General features: G+C 47.8%; 1 protein-coding gene across 10 annotated transcripts in view; it reads left to right on the top strand.

Annotated features, from left to right (window-relative positions):
• Positions 1–9,846: 9,846 nt before the first annotated feature.
• Positions 9,847–13,962, top strand: part of GGTA1 (glycoprotein alpha-galactosyltransferase 1 (inactive)) — a 65,578-nt gene continuing 61,462 nt past the window's right edge. For 3 of the 10 annotated variants that reach the window (XM_067743449.1, XM_067743451.1, XM_067743453.1), the window contains exon 1: positions 9,982–10,108. The gene's annotated coding sequence lies outside the window, so the exon portion shown is untranslated. Of the gene's footprint in view, positions 10,109–13,962 lie in introns of all 10 variants that reach the window. The other 7 variants (XM_067743443.1, XM_067743441.1, XM_067743442.1 and 4 more) reach the window with 7 other exon arrangements.

Consider the following 13,962-nt stretch of genomic DNA (forward strand, 5'->3'; position numbering starts at 1 on the left):
GTGCAAAGGCCCAGGTTTGGATTGTACTTGACCTGTTTGAGCGACAGCACAGGGGAGAATGTGGCTGGAGCCTAGGGGGCCCAAGAAGCGTGGTGGGAGGTGAGGGACCAGGTAGCCAGGTTGTGCCTGAGCTGAGATCTACAGGGTGAGGAGGGGTTAACAAGGTGCAGAGGGAATAGCATGACCGGGGGGTGAGGGGACCTCATTCCTACTGGGTTTAGTGATCCAAGAATTCAAAGAAAAACTTTATATAATTGATGATGGGAGCTCACATTTCTTTGGTGCCTTATTATGTTTCGAACCTCTTTTGCAAGAGCACACTTTATCTCATTTTTTATCTTAACATACCCCTGGGAGGTAGAGATAATTACCCCATTTTATAGATAAGATAACTGAGGCTCAGGAAGTTTAAGTGTTTTTTTTTCCCCCTCAAGGTCACCAGGCTTGTGGAATTGCAGGAACAAAGCTTGAACCTGAGCTGATCCCAGGCTTGTTCTACTACAAATTTTATTTTTTAATTTATTGTGGCTGCCCTGGGTCTTAGTTGCAGCATGCGGGATCTAGTTCCCCGACCAGGGATCGAACCCAGGCCCCCTGCATTGGGAATGCGGAGTCTTAGCCACTGGACCACCAGGGATGTCCCTACAAATTTTATTTCTAATGCCCAGAAGATAACATTCAAACCCTTGAGAAGACCCAGGACATTAGCTTCTTTAAGTTGTGTTTTTATTTTATTTATGTGCTTAATTTTTAAAAATAGAGGAGAATTCCCTGGTAGTCCAACGGTTAGGAATCTGTGCTCCCACTGCAGGGGGCAAGGGTTCTATCTTTGGTTGGGGAACTAAGATCCTGCATGCCATGGTGTGCCAGAAAAATAAAAAAAATTTTTTCTTAATAAAAAAAACTATTAAAAAAATAAAAAATAAAAAAATAGATAAGACATTCTCAGGGAATAACAATCCAGATGTATAAAAGGGTTTACAGTAAAAGTGTCCTCCCACCCCCTGCCCTTCACTCAAGTGGATTATTTCTTTGATCTTTTTCGAAGGTTGAGAGGAACACACTTTTAACACTGGTGGAATGTAGCTTTATAAGTTTTGGTTGCAAAGGTAAAATTTTATTTCAACTGGTAGAATTCTTTGGCCCTGGAAGCACTAACTGTTTTCCAAAACGAACCCAAGAGCCTTAAAGTATTTGGCTTTCTCCCTGTTTCTGCCTTTTGAAATTAGATGTACATAAATGCCAGAGGTGGAATTTAATATCATTAGAAAACAAATGACTTCCAAGTACAAAACGAAGTAAAAAGGATATTTCCTCTCCTGGAGATGATGATTTTTAATAGCATTTCCTTGGATCAATAAAGGATGGAGAAGCTGATGGGCCTGAAAGGAGCCAAGTCAGCCTCTGCTCTCCTGGGCTTGTCAATGCCTCCCACCTTATTTATTGTCAAACTGGAAGGAAAGCAATTATCTGTTGCCAGTCCCAAGTCAGAAAGCCTTTCTTTCCTTCCCTCGCTCCCTCCCTCCTTCCTCCCCCACCCCCTTCCTTCCCTCAGTAGGGGAGGAAAACACTTTTCCTTTACCCTCTTATGTGCTGTTTGTGCAGCCTGCAAATTAAACTGACAAAGACAGATTAACAGGAGAAAAAGGCATATGTTCCTTCATTGATGCTAATATTTTTACATGTTTGGGGGCTTCACAGGAAAAAAAGTGAAAACCCAAAGAAGTGGTTAGACTTGGGGGGCTTATCCACCATTTTAACACAGGACAATAAATGGTAGTGAAGTGACTAGACAAAAGGGAAAGGAGTTGGGGCTACTAAGGGCGGTAAACTGCAGCAAGGTAAATATACCCAGGGTGGGGAAGCTAATGGAAGATAAGGGTAATTTCAATCAGGTTTGTTTATGCAGTCTCATCTTGATCTCTGCTGATAAAGGTTGTTCTCCTCCTCCTGGTATGAGTTGGAGGTGGGGAGGTGGGGTACCTCACAAGGAGAATTCATGTCACCTTTACGAAGGGAAATTTATGCCCTGCTTTTAGACAGAAAGATAAGGGGGGAGGTGGTGGCAGAGAGTTTTTCCTGTGTCTGCTGCTTCTCACTTGCCTTCAGCTCAAAATAATCTTTATGCCAAAGTGGCATTTATTTTTTCTTTCTTTCTTTTTTTTTTTTTGGCGGTACTCGGGCCTCTCACTGTTGTGGCCTCTCCCTTGTGGAGCACAGGTTCCGGACGCGCAGGCTCGGCGGCCATGGCTCACGGGTCCAGCCGCTCCGTGGCATGTGGGATCTTCCCGGACTGGGGCACGAACCCGTGTCCCCTGCATCGGCAGGCGGACTCTCAACCACTGCGCCACCAGGGAAGCCCCGAAGTGGCATATTCTTGTGGGTGGCATATTCTGATTACTTTAACTAACTTCCTTCCTCCCTTCCTTCCTCCCTTCCTTCCTTCCTTCCTTCCTTTCTTCCTTCCTTCCTTCTTCCCTTCCCTCTTTCCTTTCTGGCTCCTGCTTTCTCCTTCCTTCCCTTGTGACCTTATTTTTCAGTGACTGTGACAGCACTGGTGGGACTATCCCTTCAGAGACAACCTCCATCATGCCACCCTCCCTTCCCAGGGATACTCCAGAGGCTCCCTTCTCAGGAAAGGGTTAAAGGCGAATCCCTGGTCCTCCCCTTCCAAGCTCCTCTGCTTCAGCCCCTCAGCCCCAGGCTGGTGGCCCCGTGGCCCCCAGGGTGGACCTCGCCTGTCCCGTCCTCTGACCTTTGCACGAGCCGCTCTCCTCCCAGCTGCCGTCCGGCATTCCCGCTTCCTCCTCTGTGCTCAATCACCTACTTCTCCTGACTAGCTCAACCACTTCTGGAAACTGCTTTAAAACGTTTCCCCACTCTAGCCCTGGGAGTTTCCCCTCCTGTCTGGGGCTGGGCAGCAGTTGAGAGAATTAGGAATGAAACCCAGCTCTGAAAAGTTCTACTTAGTGATTTTGAGGCAGCCGCTCCCGCATCTGAATCTCATTTCCTCATCTGTAAGCGGAGCGCTGTGACTGGCCACCTCCTGGGGCGCCAGGGCCCTGGGTGTCTCTGGATCTGAGGAAGCTTCGCATTTCCTGGAGCCGGGATTCCTGTGGGAAGGGCTCACCAGACTCTGTGGACCCTGGTCCTCCCCGCCAGGCCACCCTCGCTGATAGGCTCTTCCCCACAAAAACCTCAACGAGGCAATTTTCCTTCCACCGAGAACCTTCTGGATTCACATTCCAAACCCTGCCTGCCAGAGGTCACCTCACCTCAGTGTTTCTGACACGGAGAATCTGAGGGAGAAAGGGACCTTGGCAAGAGGGGAGGCCAGGGTGACAGCAGGGAGGTTTGCTGACCGTGTGGATGAGGCAGCGTATGAAGACCCTAGTGAAGTGTCCTTCGTCTATCTGGGCACCCATCTCTCCACTCAGTCAGCACGTGCCCATCACACGTGTCTTGTGTGCCAGGTATGTGCTGGGGGTACGATGTCACAGGATAGATGTGGCCAGGGACGGATGCAGCCAAATGGAAAGTTCTGTCCATACAGTGATGTTAAGTGACACGAAGGGGACACCTGGGAACCCTGACCCCGTGGCATTTCACTCAGGACCTTAACCAGGTGTGAAAATTGAAGAAGAAGATGTGTCTTTTCCTGTTTATTTGCAGGGGTTCCTTGTAGACTCTGGATACCAATCCTTTTCTGTTTTCTACGTTGCAAACATCTTCTCCCAGTCTCTGGTTTGCCCATTCATTCATTGTGGTATCTTTCCTGTATGTTTTGTATTTTAATATAGTCACGTATCCATATTATTCTTTAAGGTCAGCACACTGTGTGTGTGTGTGTGTGTGTGTGTGTGTGTGTTTAAATAAACTCTTACCTATCTGAGGTAATAATGATACTTTCCTCTGAAAGTTTTAAAGTTTCTCTTTTCTTTCAGATCAGTTACCCATTTGGCAGGTGGCGGGGTGTGTGTGTGTGTGTGTGTGTGTGTGTGTGTGTGTGTGTGTGTGTGTGTGTTAGGAATCTGATTTTATTTTACTTTTTGTATGGATAGCCAGTTGCTCAGAAACACTTTTTAAAATTGTGATAAAATTTGTAGAACATAAAATTCACATTTAAATGGGTAAGCCACGTTTACGTGCACAGGTCAGTGGTATTGAATGCATTCACCGTGTTGTGCCAGCCTCACTACTATCTAGTTCCAGAGTCCAGGAGGAGACCATGTATCCATTCAGCAGTCACTCCCACTCTCCCTCCCCAGCTGCTGGCAACCTCTTATTTGCTTTCTGTCTCTGTGAGTTTGCCTCTTTTGGGTATTTCCTATAAACTGAGTCATACAATACATGGCCTTTTGTGTCTGACTTCTTTCACTCAGCATAATGTTTTCAAGGTTCACCCATGTGGTAGTGTGAATCAGTATTTCATTCCTTTTTATGCCGAATAATACTCCATTGCATGGATGTACCACGTTTTATTTATCCAGTCATTGCTTGAAGGACACTTGGGTTGCTTCCACTTTTCTGCTACTGTAAATAGCAATGCTATGAACATTCCTGTACAAATTTTTGTTTGCACACCTGTTTCCAATTCTTTTGGGTCCAGCAACACTTTCTGAAGTCTGTTCTTCCCCTGCTGATCTGCAGTCCCACTTCTGGTCGACACTGAGTTTCCACATGTGTGTGGGTCTCTTTCTATGCTCCTTATTCTGTCCCCGTGGTCCAAAAATCCATCCTGGCACCAACCCTACACTGTTAGAGTGATGCTGAAGCTTTCCAGCACATACTTATGGCTCTTTTTCCTCCCACCTAGAGACCTTTGCACATGGCTCTGCTTGGGTCACTCTCCCTCAAGTCTTCATCTAGCCAACTCCTCCTTCTCCTGGTCTCAGGGTCCTGTGCACCCTGTATTTATCCCTCAGAGCCCTGATCACAATGGTCCTGAAATCATTGATTGGGTGGGTCTTGGTTTAATGTCTGGGCTGCAGACTCCTCCAGGGCTATAATGCTGTCTCGCTTGTTTGCCTGGATGTCCTCAGCTTGAAGAACAGGGGCTGACAGATAGTAGGGTCCCAATAAGTATTTGTTAAAAGGATGAAGGAGGTAAGGGAGGAAGGTCTTCTGGCCCCAGAGCACTTTGGTCATACCTAGAGAGAAGGTTGAACGAAATTACTTAAATTGCCTGTGCCTCGGCTTTCTTCCCTGGAAAATGGGGATGTGATTAGGGTGTGCAGAGGATGAAGTGAGCTCAGGTGTGTTCGAGGCGCTTGGAGCAAAGCCTAGCAAGTGATCAGAGCTACCTGCGTTTACCTGCCCCGCACTTTGCCTCCGTGAACTCCTCGAACTCCGGTGATGGTCCTGTAGGCTCTAAAGCCTTTTCTCTAACAGTTGTCCCATTTTGATCTTGCCCCTCCCATGAACTAGTCATCTTATTCCCGTTCAGTATATGATGCAAAGGAGTCTGAGACGGGAAGAACGACTCATCTAAGGCCTTAAACCTAGAAGCCCTGATCCCAAAGCTAACGTATGTAATCTTGAAGCTGTTTGCCAGCTCAGCGATCCAGTCGCTGGAACTGCCAGTTAGATTTTGAGAACTATATATAGCTCCTCCCAAAACAAAACAAGACCAAACAACAACAACAGCAACAACAAAAAACCCTTCCAGATCCATAGTATTGACTTAAATTATTTTTATTTTATTGTTAGTGAAATAGGTATAAACCTGAAATTAAGCAGGAAGTCCTCATGCTCAGAGCTCTATAAACAAACCATAAAACCAAAACAAAATTTCTACGTAGATACAAACACAACCTCAAAACCAATAAGATCCAAACTAACAGCATTAAATTAATGTGACTGATGATGTGTTGCTGAAATCAAATCTCTTGCATCAAGTTTAATGGTAGCAGAGTGATGTTTTTACATGTCTCATCTCCTGTGTCATCATCTTTTTTTTTCTTAACATCTTCATTGGAGTATAAATGCTTTACATTGTTGTGTTAGTTGCTGCTGTATAACAAAGTGAATCAGTTATACGTATACATATATCCCCATATCCCCGCCCTCTTGCATCTCCCTCCCACCCTCCCTATCCCACCCCTCTACGTGGTCACGAAGCACCGAGCTGATCTCCCTGTGCTATGCAGCTGCTTCCCACTAGCTATCTATTTTACATTTGGTAGTGTATATATGTCCATACCACTCTCTCACTTCGTCCCAGCTTACCCTTCCCCCTCCCCGTGTCCTCAAGTCCATTCTCTATGTCCGTGTCTTTATTCCTGTCCTGCCCCTAGGTTCTTCAGAACAATTTTTTCGTTTTTTTTTAAGGAACAAGGATGTATTGTATAGCATGGGGAATTACAGCCTTTTTTTTTTTTTAACATCTTTATTGGAGTATAATTGCTTTACAATGGTGTGTTAGCTTCTGCTCTATAACAAAGTGAATCAACTATACATATACATATATCCCCATATCCCCTCCCTCTTGCATCTCCCTCCCACCCTCCCTATCCCACCCCTCTAGGTGGTCACAAAGCACGGAGCTGATCTCCCTGTGCTATGCGGCTGCTTCCCACTAGCTATCTATTTTACATTTGGTAGTGTATATATGTCCATGCCACTCTCTCATTTCGTCCCAGCTTACCCTTCCCCCTCCCCGTGTCCTCAAGTCCATTCTCTACATCTGCATCTTTATTCCTGTCCTAGGTTCTTCAGAACCTTTTTTTTTTTAGATTCCATATATATGTGTTAGCATATGGTATTTGTTTTTCTCTTTCTGACTTACTTCACTCTGTATGACAGTCTCTAGGTCCATCCACCTCACTACAAATATCTCAATTTCATTTCTTTTTATGGCTGAGTAATATTCCATTGTATATATGTGCCACATCTTCTTTATTCATTCGTCTGTCGATGGACACTTAGGTTGCTTCCATGTCCTGGCTATTGTAAATAGAGCTCCAATGAACACTGAGGTACATGATTCTTTTTGAATTATGGTTTTCTCAGGGTATATGCCCAATAGTGGGATTGCTGGGTCATATGGTAGTTCTATTGTTAGTTTTCTAAGGAACCTCAAACTGTTCTCCATAGTGGCTGTATCAATATACATTCCCACCAACAGTGCAAGAAGGTTCCCTTTTCTCCACACCATCTCCAGCATTTATAGTTTGCAGATTTTTTGATGATGGCCATTCTGACCAGTGTGAGGTGATACCTCATTTTAGTTTTGATTTGCATTTCTCTAATGATCAGTGATGTTGAGCAGCCTTTCATGTGTTTGTTGGCAACCTGTATATCTTCTTCGGAGAAATGTCTATTTACGTCTTCTGCCCATTTTTGGATTGGGTTGTTTGTTTTTTTGATACTGAGCTGCATGAGCTGCTTGTATATTTTGGAGATTAAACCTTCGTCAGTTGCTTCGTTGGCAAATATTTTCTCCCATTCTGAGGGTTGTCTTTTTGTCTTGTTTATGGTTTCCTCTGCTGTGCAAAAGATTTTAAGTTTCATTAGGTCCCATTTGTTTATTTTGGTTTTTATTTCCATTCCTCTAGGAGGTGGATCAAAAAGGATTGTGCTGTGATTTATGTCATAGAGTGTTGTGCCTAAGTTTTCCTCTAAGGGTCTTATAGTGTCTGGCCTTACATTTAGGTCTTTAATCCATTTTGAGTTTATTTTTGTGCATGGTGTTAGGGAGTGTTCTAATTTCATTCTTTTACACGTAGCTGTCCAGTTTTCCCAGCACTGCTAATTGAAGAGGTTGTCTTTTCTCCACTGTATATTCTTGCCTCCTTTATCAAAGATAAGTTGACCATATGTGCATAGTTTTATCTCTGGGCTTTCTATCCTGTTCCATTGATCTATATTTCTGTTTTTGTGTCAGTACCGAACTCTTTTGATTACTGTAGCTTTGTAGTATAGTGTGAAGTCAGGGAGCCTGATTCCTCCAGCTCCGTTTTTCTTTTTCAAGATTGCTTTGGCTATTCAGGGTCTTCTGTGTTTCCACACAAATTGTGAAATTTTTTGTTCTAGTTCTGTGAAAAATGCCAGTGGTAGTTTGATAGGGATTGCATTGAATCTGTAGATTGCTTTGGGTAGTAGAGTCATTTTCACAATGTTGATTCTTCCAATCCAAGAACATGGTATATCTCTCCATCTGTTTGTATCATCTTTAATTTCTTTCATCAGTGTCTTATAGTTTTCTGCATACGGGTCTTTTGTCTCCTTAGGTAGGTTTATTCCTAGGTATTTTATTCTTTTTGTTGCAGTGGTAAATGGGAGTGTTTCCTTAATTTCTCTTTCAGATTTTTCATCATTAGTGTATAGGAATGCAAGAGATTTCTGTGCATTAATTTTGTATCCTGCTACTTTACCAAATTCATTGATTAGCTCTAGTAGTTTTCTGGTAGCATCTTTAAGATTAGAATTACTGTCATAGTTTCCTTTAAAAAAAAAACAAACAAACTCATTTATTATCCAGTTTGATGGGCTGAGCAATTTAAACAATCCATTCTCAAATGCAATAATGAAAATTGGGAAATAATACACTTGGTATGACATCACTCATTGTATATTTACAGTGATACTCACCACGAATGAACTATTACAAGTGACTTCTCCAAAGACAATCATGGAGCATTTTATGCTTTTGCAAAGTATTTATTGTACTGATTGCCATGGAACTCCTCCTTCCTGAGCCACTGTGTGGGGTTGATGATTCAATTCTCCCACTGTTTACTCCACTGCGCCCATCAGGAAACTTTGTTCTCCCAAGCTCCAAGACCTCACCTGGCCCCCTGCAGCCTCTGTGTATCCTTCAAGTATTCATTCAGGCCTCTGTTCTTTTCTCATTAGCACGAAACAATTAAAATTATACACCACACCCAGGCTCTGTGCCATTTTCATGGTGTCAAATTATAGTTCCAATGCATTAAAATACTTGAGAAGCTAATTTCTTAGTCTCTGAAATTGAAGTTCAATGGCAGATGATCCTGGCAAAAGAAAATGTTGAGTTTTGCACCAGCAAAATAGATGGTCTGGGAGCCCAAGAAGTGAGGTGACTGTCGTGGTTACCAGTGTAGGACTAAATGAACCGGATGTACCTGCATCAACTCACCAGAGTGAATGGTTGTCATACAGGCCACAGAAGCACAAACTCTGAAATAGATTTTTTTTTCTTTAGTTTCCTTCTAAAATAATTCTAGTAGAGAACCCCAGGGCATGTATAGAGTTCTGTTTGAGAAACTCTGGGCCCAAAGACCACTAAGTCTGCGAACAAACCCGGGCAGGGGCCGCGCTAGGTGCCCAGTGACCAGCCCCTCCAGTCGGGAGCTCAGGACTTGGAGGACTTGGGTCGGGGGGAGCTCAGAACTTGGCGGGGGGGTGGGGGGGCTCCAGCGAGAGCAGCTCCAGCCCGCAGGCCTGTCGCTGTCTACCTCTGCGCCCTTCCTTCCCCAGGAAACAAATGGTAGATCAGACCTCCCAGGCTCTCCGCTCCCCCCGTGTTTGGCGGCGCGCCAGGGCACCGGGGCCCCTTCCTGCGGTAAGGGGAGACAGACCCCACCCCACCCTCCGATGCTCCGGGTCCCCGCCACCCCTCCCCCACCCCTCCCCCACCACGTGCAGGCCCGGGAAGGCAAAGAGGCCCAGCCACCATCACCAGGGATTTTCTTTTCTTTTTTTGCTGGTTTCAGGCTTTTTTCTGCCTGAGTGAAAATGAAACAAACACCCCCTGCGCCTCCCCTCCACCAGACACACACGCACACCGGCAGTCGTGCACTCGTGCGCCCGGCCTCCCAGCCGCCGTGTCCGGGGCGGGACCCTCTCTGCACAAACAGCCGCGGGCCGGGCCGAGCGGGGAGCGCGCCGCCCGCTGCCCAGCGCCCGCCCGCTTCCTCGCGCCCCTGCCCGCCGCGCGCTTCCCACCGCCCCGGAGGAGCGCCCGGCTGCCGGCCGGCCCGAGCGCAGGCGGCACACCCCGCCCCGGCACGCCCCGCCGGGCTCGGGCAGAGGCAGCGCGCCGACTGTTCGGGCAGCCGAGGACGACGCCGGGGCCGGGAGCCGAGGCGCAGGTCAGCCCCGAGCGCGCCCAGCTTCTGCGGATCAGGTGGGTCCCGCGGGGCGCCGCCCGAGCCCCCAGAGGCCGCGAGCCGAGCCCGGCCTGGCCCTGGGCGGCGGGCGCCGAGTGAGGGAGGCGCGGGGAGAGGACGGGCCACCGCGCTGGCCCTGCCCTGTTGCTGCCCTGCCTGTGTCCCCGCTTTTGTTCTTGTCGCTACCACTGCGCCCTACTCCGACCCCGTTTCTGTCCCCGCCTCTGCCCAGCCTTCCAGACTCGGGCCAGAAGGGCCGCGGGGTGGGCTTCCCACGGGGTTCGCGAGGTGGAGGCGGGAGAGGGCAGGCTCAGGGGGCGCGGAGCTGGACCACCGAGGAAGTCTCGAAAGGAGAGAGGGTTCTGCCCCCGTGTATGGAGCAGGGTGGGGGAAGGGCTCCATCGCCCAGGACCAGATGGGAAGAGGATGCCTCCGGGAAGGGGGAGCCTGGGAGGGTGAAGTGAGGGGCGCAGGAACCCCCGAGAGCCGGGGCACGGAGCGGGAGAGGTCGGGGAGCTCAGAGAGCCGAGGAGCAACCCAACACCCAGCACCGGGAAAGTTTCAAACGTTGTAACTTTGGCAGCTACCAGGCCTGCTGCATCGGGGTGATGGGAGGCGAAGCCCTTCAGGTCTTCAGACCACCACGTTCCCACTCAAAGGGACACCACTCCGCGTTTGAAAATGGCAGAAAAACAGCTAAACAGAATGATTGCACAAACTCTTGAAAGGCGTCCAAGAAACAGTAAAGTGGAAAAAAATGTCAGCGCGCGAAGAGAGAAAGCAGAGCGACTTGAGATTCCCCAATCTTCCCGCGGGCCAGGGAGGGAGGGAGGGAGGCGCGGAGGCTGTCGGCGAGCTCGCTCCTCCCCCAGGAGAGACCCGAGACCCCGGCGGCTGCGTTTGTAGCTCTGCTTGTGGTTTGCGCTCCTTCTGGCCGCTGAGCAGGCCTTGCTGCCTTCTTCATTTACTTAGAAATAGGTGGGTCTCAGGGGGCAGGAAGTACGGGGTGAGGGTGGGGGGAGCCCTGGCCTCGCTGCCTCCTAGCCGGGAAACCCTTTCCCAGGGAGAGCCTCAGTTTCCATAACTACGAAATAGAGATACTGCAGTGAGTAAAGAAATGCCAAGCGCCAAGGGGCTGTGTGTGTGCGTGTGTGTGGGCGCGCGTGTGTACGTAGGGGAAGGATGTGGATGGTCTGTTGTACTTCTGCGCTTCTTTGGCTAAACTCAGCACTTTTTACCTTGCTCGGAGTTAATTCTGGGTGTACCTTGCCTCCCCTACCAGGCTGGGGGGCAGGTGCATATTCCCAGTTATTGTTACATGTAACAGGTACGCAATGACTGAATAAGACAGAGCTGAAAAAGTCCCTAGGGTTTACCCGGTCAGGGAGATTTCAAACTTTGCCCCTGAGAAGCCTAGGGTCCTCGCTCAAGGGGCACCATGGTGGGGGAGGGGAGCCTAGGCGGCAGGGCTCTGGTCCTTACCTTCCCTCTTTCAGGCAGAACCGGTTCAGTTCTGCCTTTGCCTCTTCTATATATTAGGAAACCCCAGAGGCTGTTTTTGGTATCAGATTCTTCAGATCCAGTCTGATCTGGCCATCTTTGGTGGAGAAACTAAGTCTAGAGGTGCGCACAGTGATTTGGGCAAGATCCGCCAGTGGCCAGGCCTGGCCAGGAAACCTGTCTCCTTAGTCCTAGGTCAGCAATGCCTTTTCCTGGCCCTGGTGGCTCTGAGCCACCGGCTCACCTCTTAGCACCAACCAGCCTAGACCCTAACTCCAGGGCCCCAGGGCCGCCTCCCTACCCTTGAGGGAGAAGAAGCCCAGGAGTCTCATCCTCTGAGCTTTTCCAGGCCTTCAGTGGGCCTTTCACATGCAAGTTGGTTTCACAGGCTGAAGCCAAAAGAATTAGGTTCCCCAGAAACTAGTCAGCACACTGCCCCTTTCTTAGCCCAGCCCAACAGGTATCATCGACCTCCTTTATAGTTGGGGAGATGAAGGTGCAGAGAGGTCAAGTAACCCGCTCGTGGGCACTCAACTCCTAAATTGCAGCCGGGATTTGAAAGCAGCTCTGTCTGGCTCTAAGGCTTCTGCTCTTTGCATTACATCATCTCTCATGATGGCTAGAGAACAGCTAATGGACAGATGTCTTTGAGATGGGGGCAAGGGTGAGGGGAGAATGGCCGAAAGGGGGGCTGGGTTAAGGGGGAGGCTGGACATTAATATAGGTGCATTCACAGCGTAAATATAATTATTGATATATTTGAACTGTGTTTTCTGCCCTGTACATTGTCTTTATTTTAGCTTTTATTTTCTAGACACTTTAGAATTATTTTCTTTTCCTAATTTTTAACTGAAGTATAATTTCCATATGATAAAATCCACAGATGGTAAGTATTGGGTTCAACAAGTTTTGAAAGCTGTTTGCACCTATGTAACCACCACCCAAAATGAGATATGAAATATTTGCATCATCTTAGAAAGTTCCCATTTCCAGTGAATTTTCCTTCTGCCCTTCCAAGCAACCATTTTCTGATCTTCCTCACCATTGATTAATTTTGCCTGCTCCTGGACCTCACATAAATGGAATCATACTGTGTGTCTCTTTCACGTCTGGCTTATTTCACTCAAAGTGATGTTTGTTAAATTCACCTGTGTTATTGTGTATATGAGTAGTTTGTTCCTTTTCAGTGCTGAGTTGTATTCCATTTTATGGATATACCATCATTTGCGTATTTATTCTCCTGTTGATGAATATTTGGGTTATTTCCAATCTGGGCTAGTCTTTCTTTCTTTCTTTCTTTTTTATTTTTGGCTGCATCGGGTCTTTGTTGCTGCGTGCAGGCTTTCTCTAGTTTTGCCGAGCAGGGACTACTCTTCATTGAGGTACACAGCCTTCTCACTGCAGTGTCTTCTCTTGTTGCGGAGCATGGGCTCTAGACACGTGGGCTCAGTAGTCGTAGCGCACAGGCTTAGTTGCTCCGCAGCATGTGGGATCTTCCCGGACCAGGGATCAAACCCGTGTCCCCTGCATTGGCAGGTGGATTCTTAACCACTGCGCCACCAGGGAAGTCCCTGGACTAGTATTTCTGGTAGAAATCTTTTGTGGTCATTTGCTATCACTTAGAAGTGAAATTGTTGGGTCATAGAGTATACCATTTTACATCCCCACAGCGATGTATACGACGTAATTATTCCACATCCTTGACAATATTTGGTATTGTCTGTCTTTTAAATTTTTTTTAAACTTTTTTTTTTTTGCAGTACATGGGCCTCTCACTGTTGTGGCCTCTCCCGTTGCGGAGCACAGGCTCCGGACGCACAGGCTCAGGGGCCATGGGTCACAGGCCCAGCCGCTCCGCGGCATGTGGGATCTTCCCAGACTGGGGCACGAACCCATGTTCCCTGCATCAGCAGGCAGACTCTCAACCACTGCGCCACCAGGGAAGCCCTGTCTTTTTTATTTTAGCCATTTTAGTGCCTGGATAATGGTGTCTTTTACTTTCTGTTTTTGGGGTTTTTTTTTTGCGGTACATTGGCCTCTCACTGTTGTGGTCTCTCCCGTTGTGGAGCACAGGCTCCGGATGCGCAGGCCCAGCGGCCATGGCTCACGGGCCCAGCCGCAACGCGGCATGTGGGATCCTCGCAGACCGGGGCACGAACCCGTGTCCCCTGCATCGGCAGACGGACTCTCAACAACTGCGCGACCAGGGAAGCCCCTATACCTTCTGCATTTATGATGGAATTATAAGAGTTCTTGAGGAACACAACATGATCGGGGCAAAGAATATGAAACAAGATGGTGGTGTGGAGGCCACTGTGAGCCATGACTTCAGAGGGAAGGAACCAAATGGTGGCTGGAATTGTGACCTTAG

Source organism: Pseudorca crassidens, chromosome 7, assembly GCF_039906515.1.
Source record: "Pseudorca crassidens isolate mPseCra1 chromosome 7, mPseCra1.hap1, whole genome shotgun sequence".
Taxonomy (NCBI): domain Eukaryota; kingdom Metazoa; phylum Chordata; class Mammalia; order Artiodactyla; family Delphinidae; genus Pseudorca; species Pseudorca crassidens.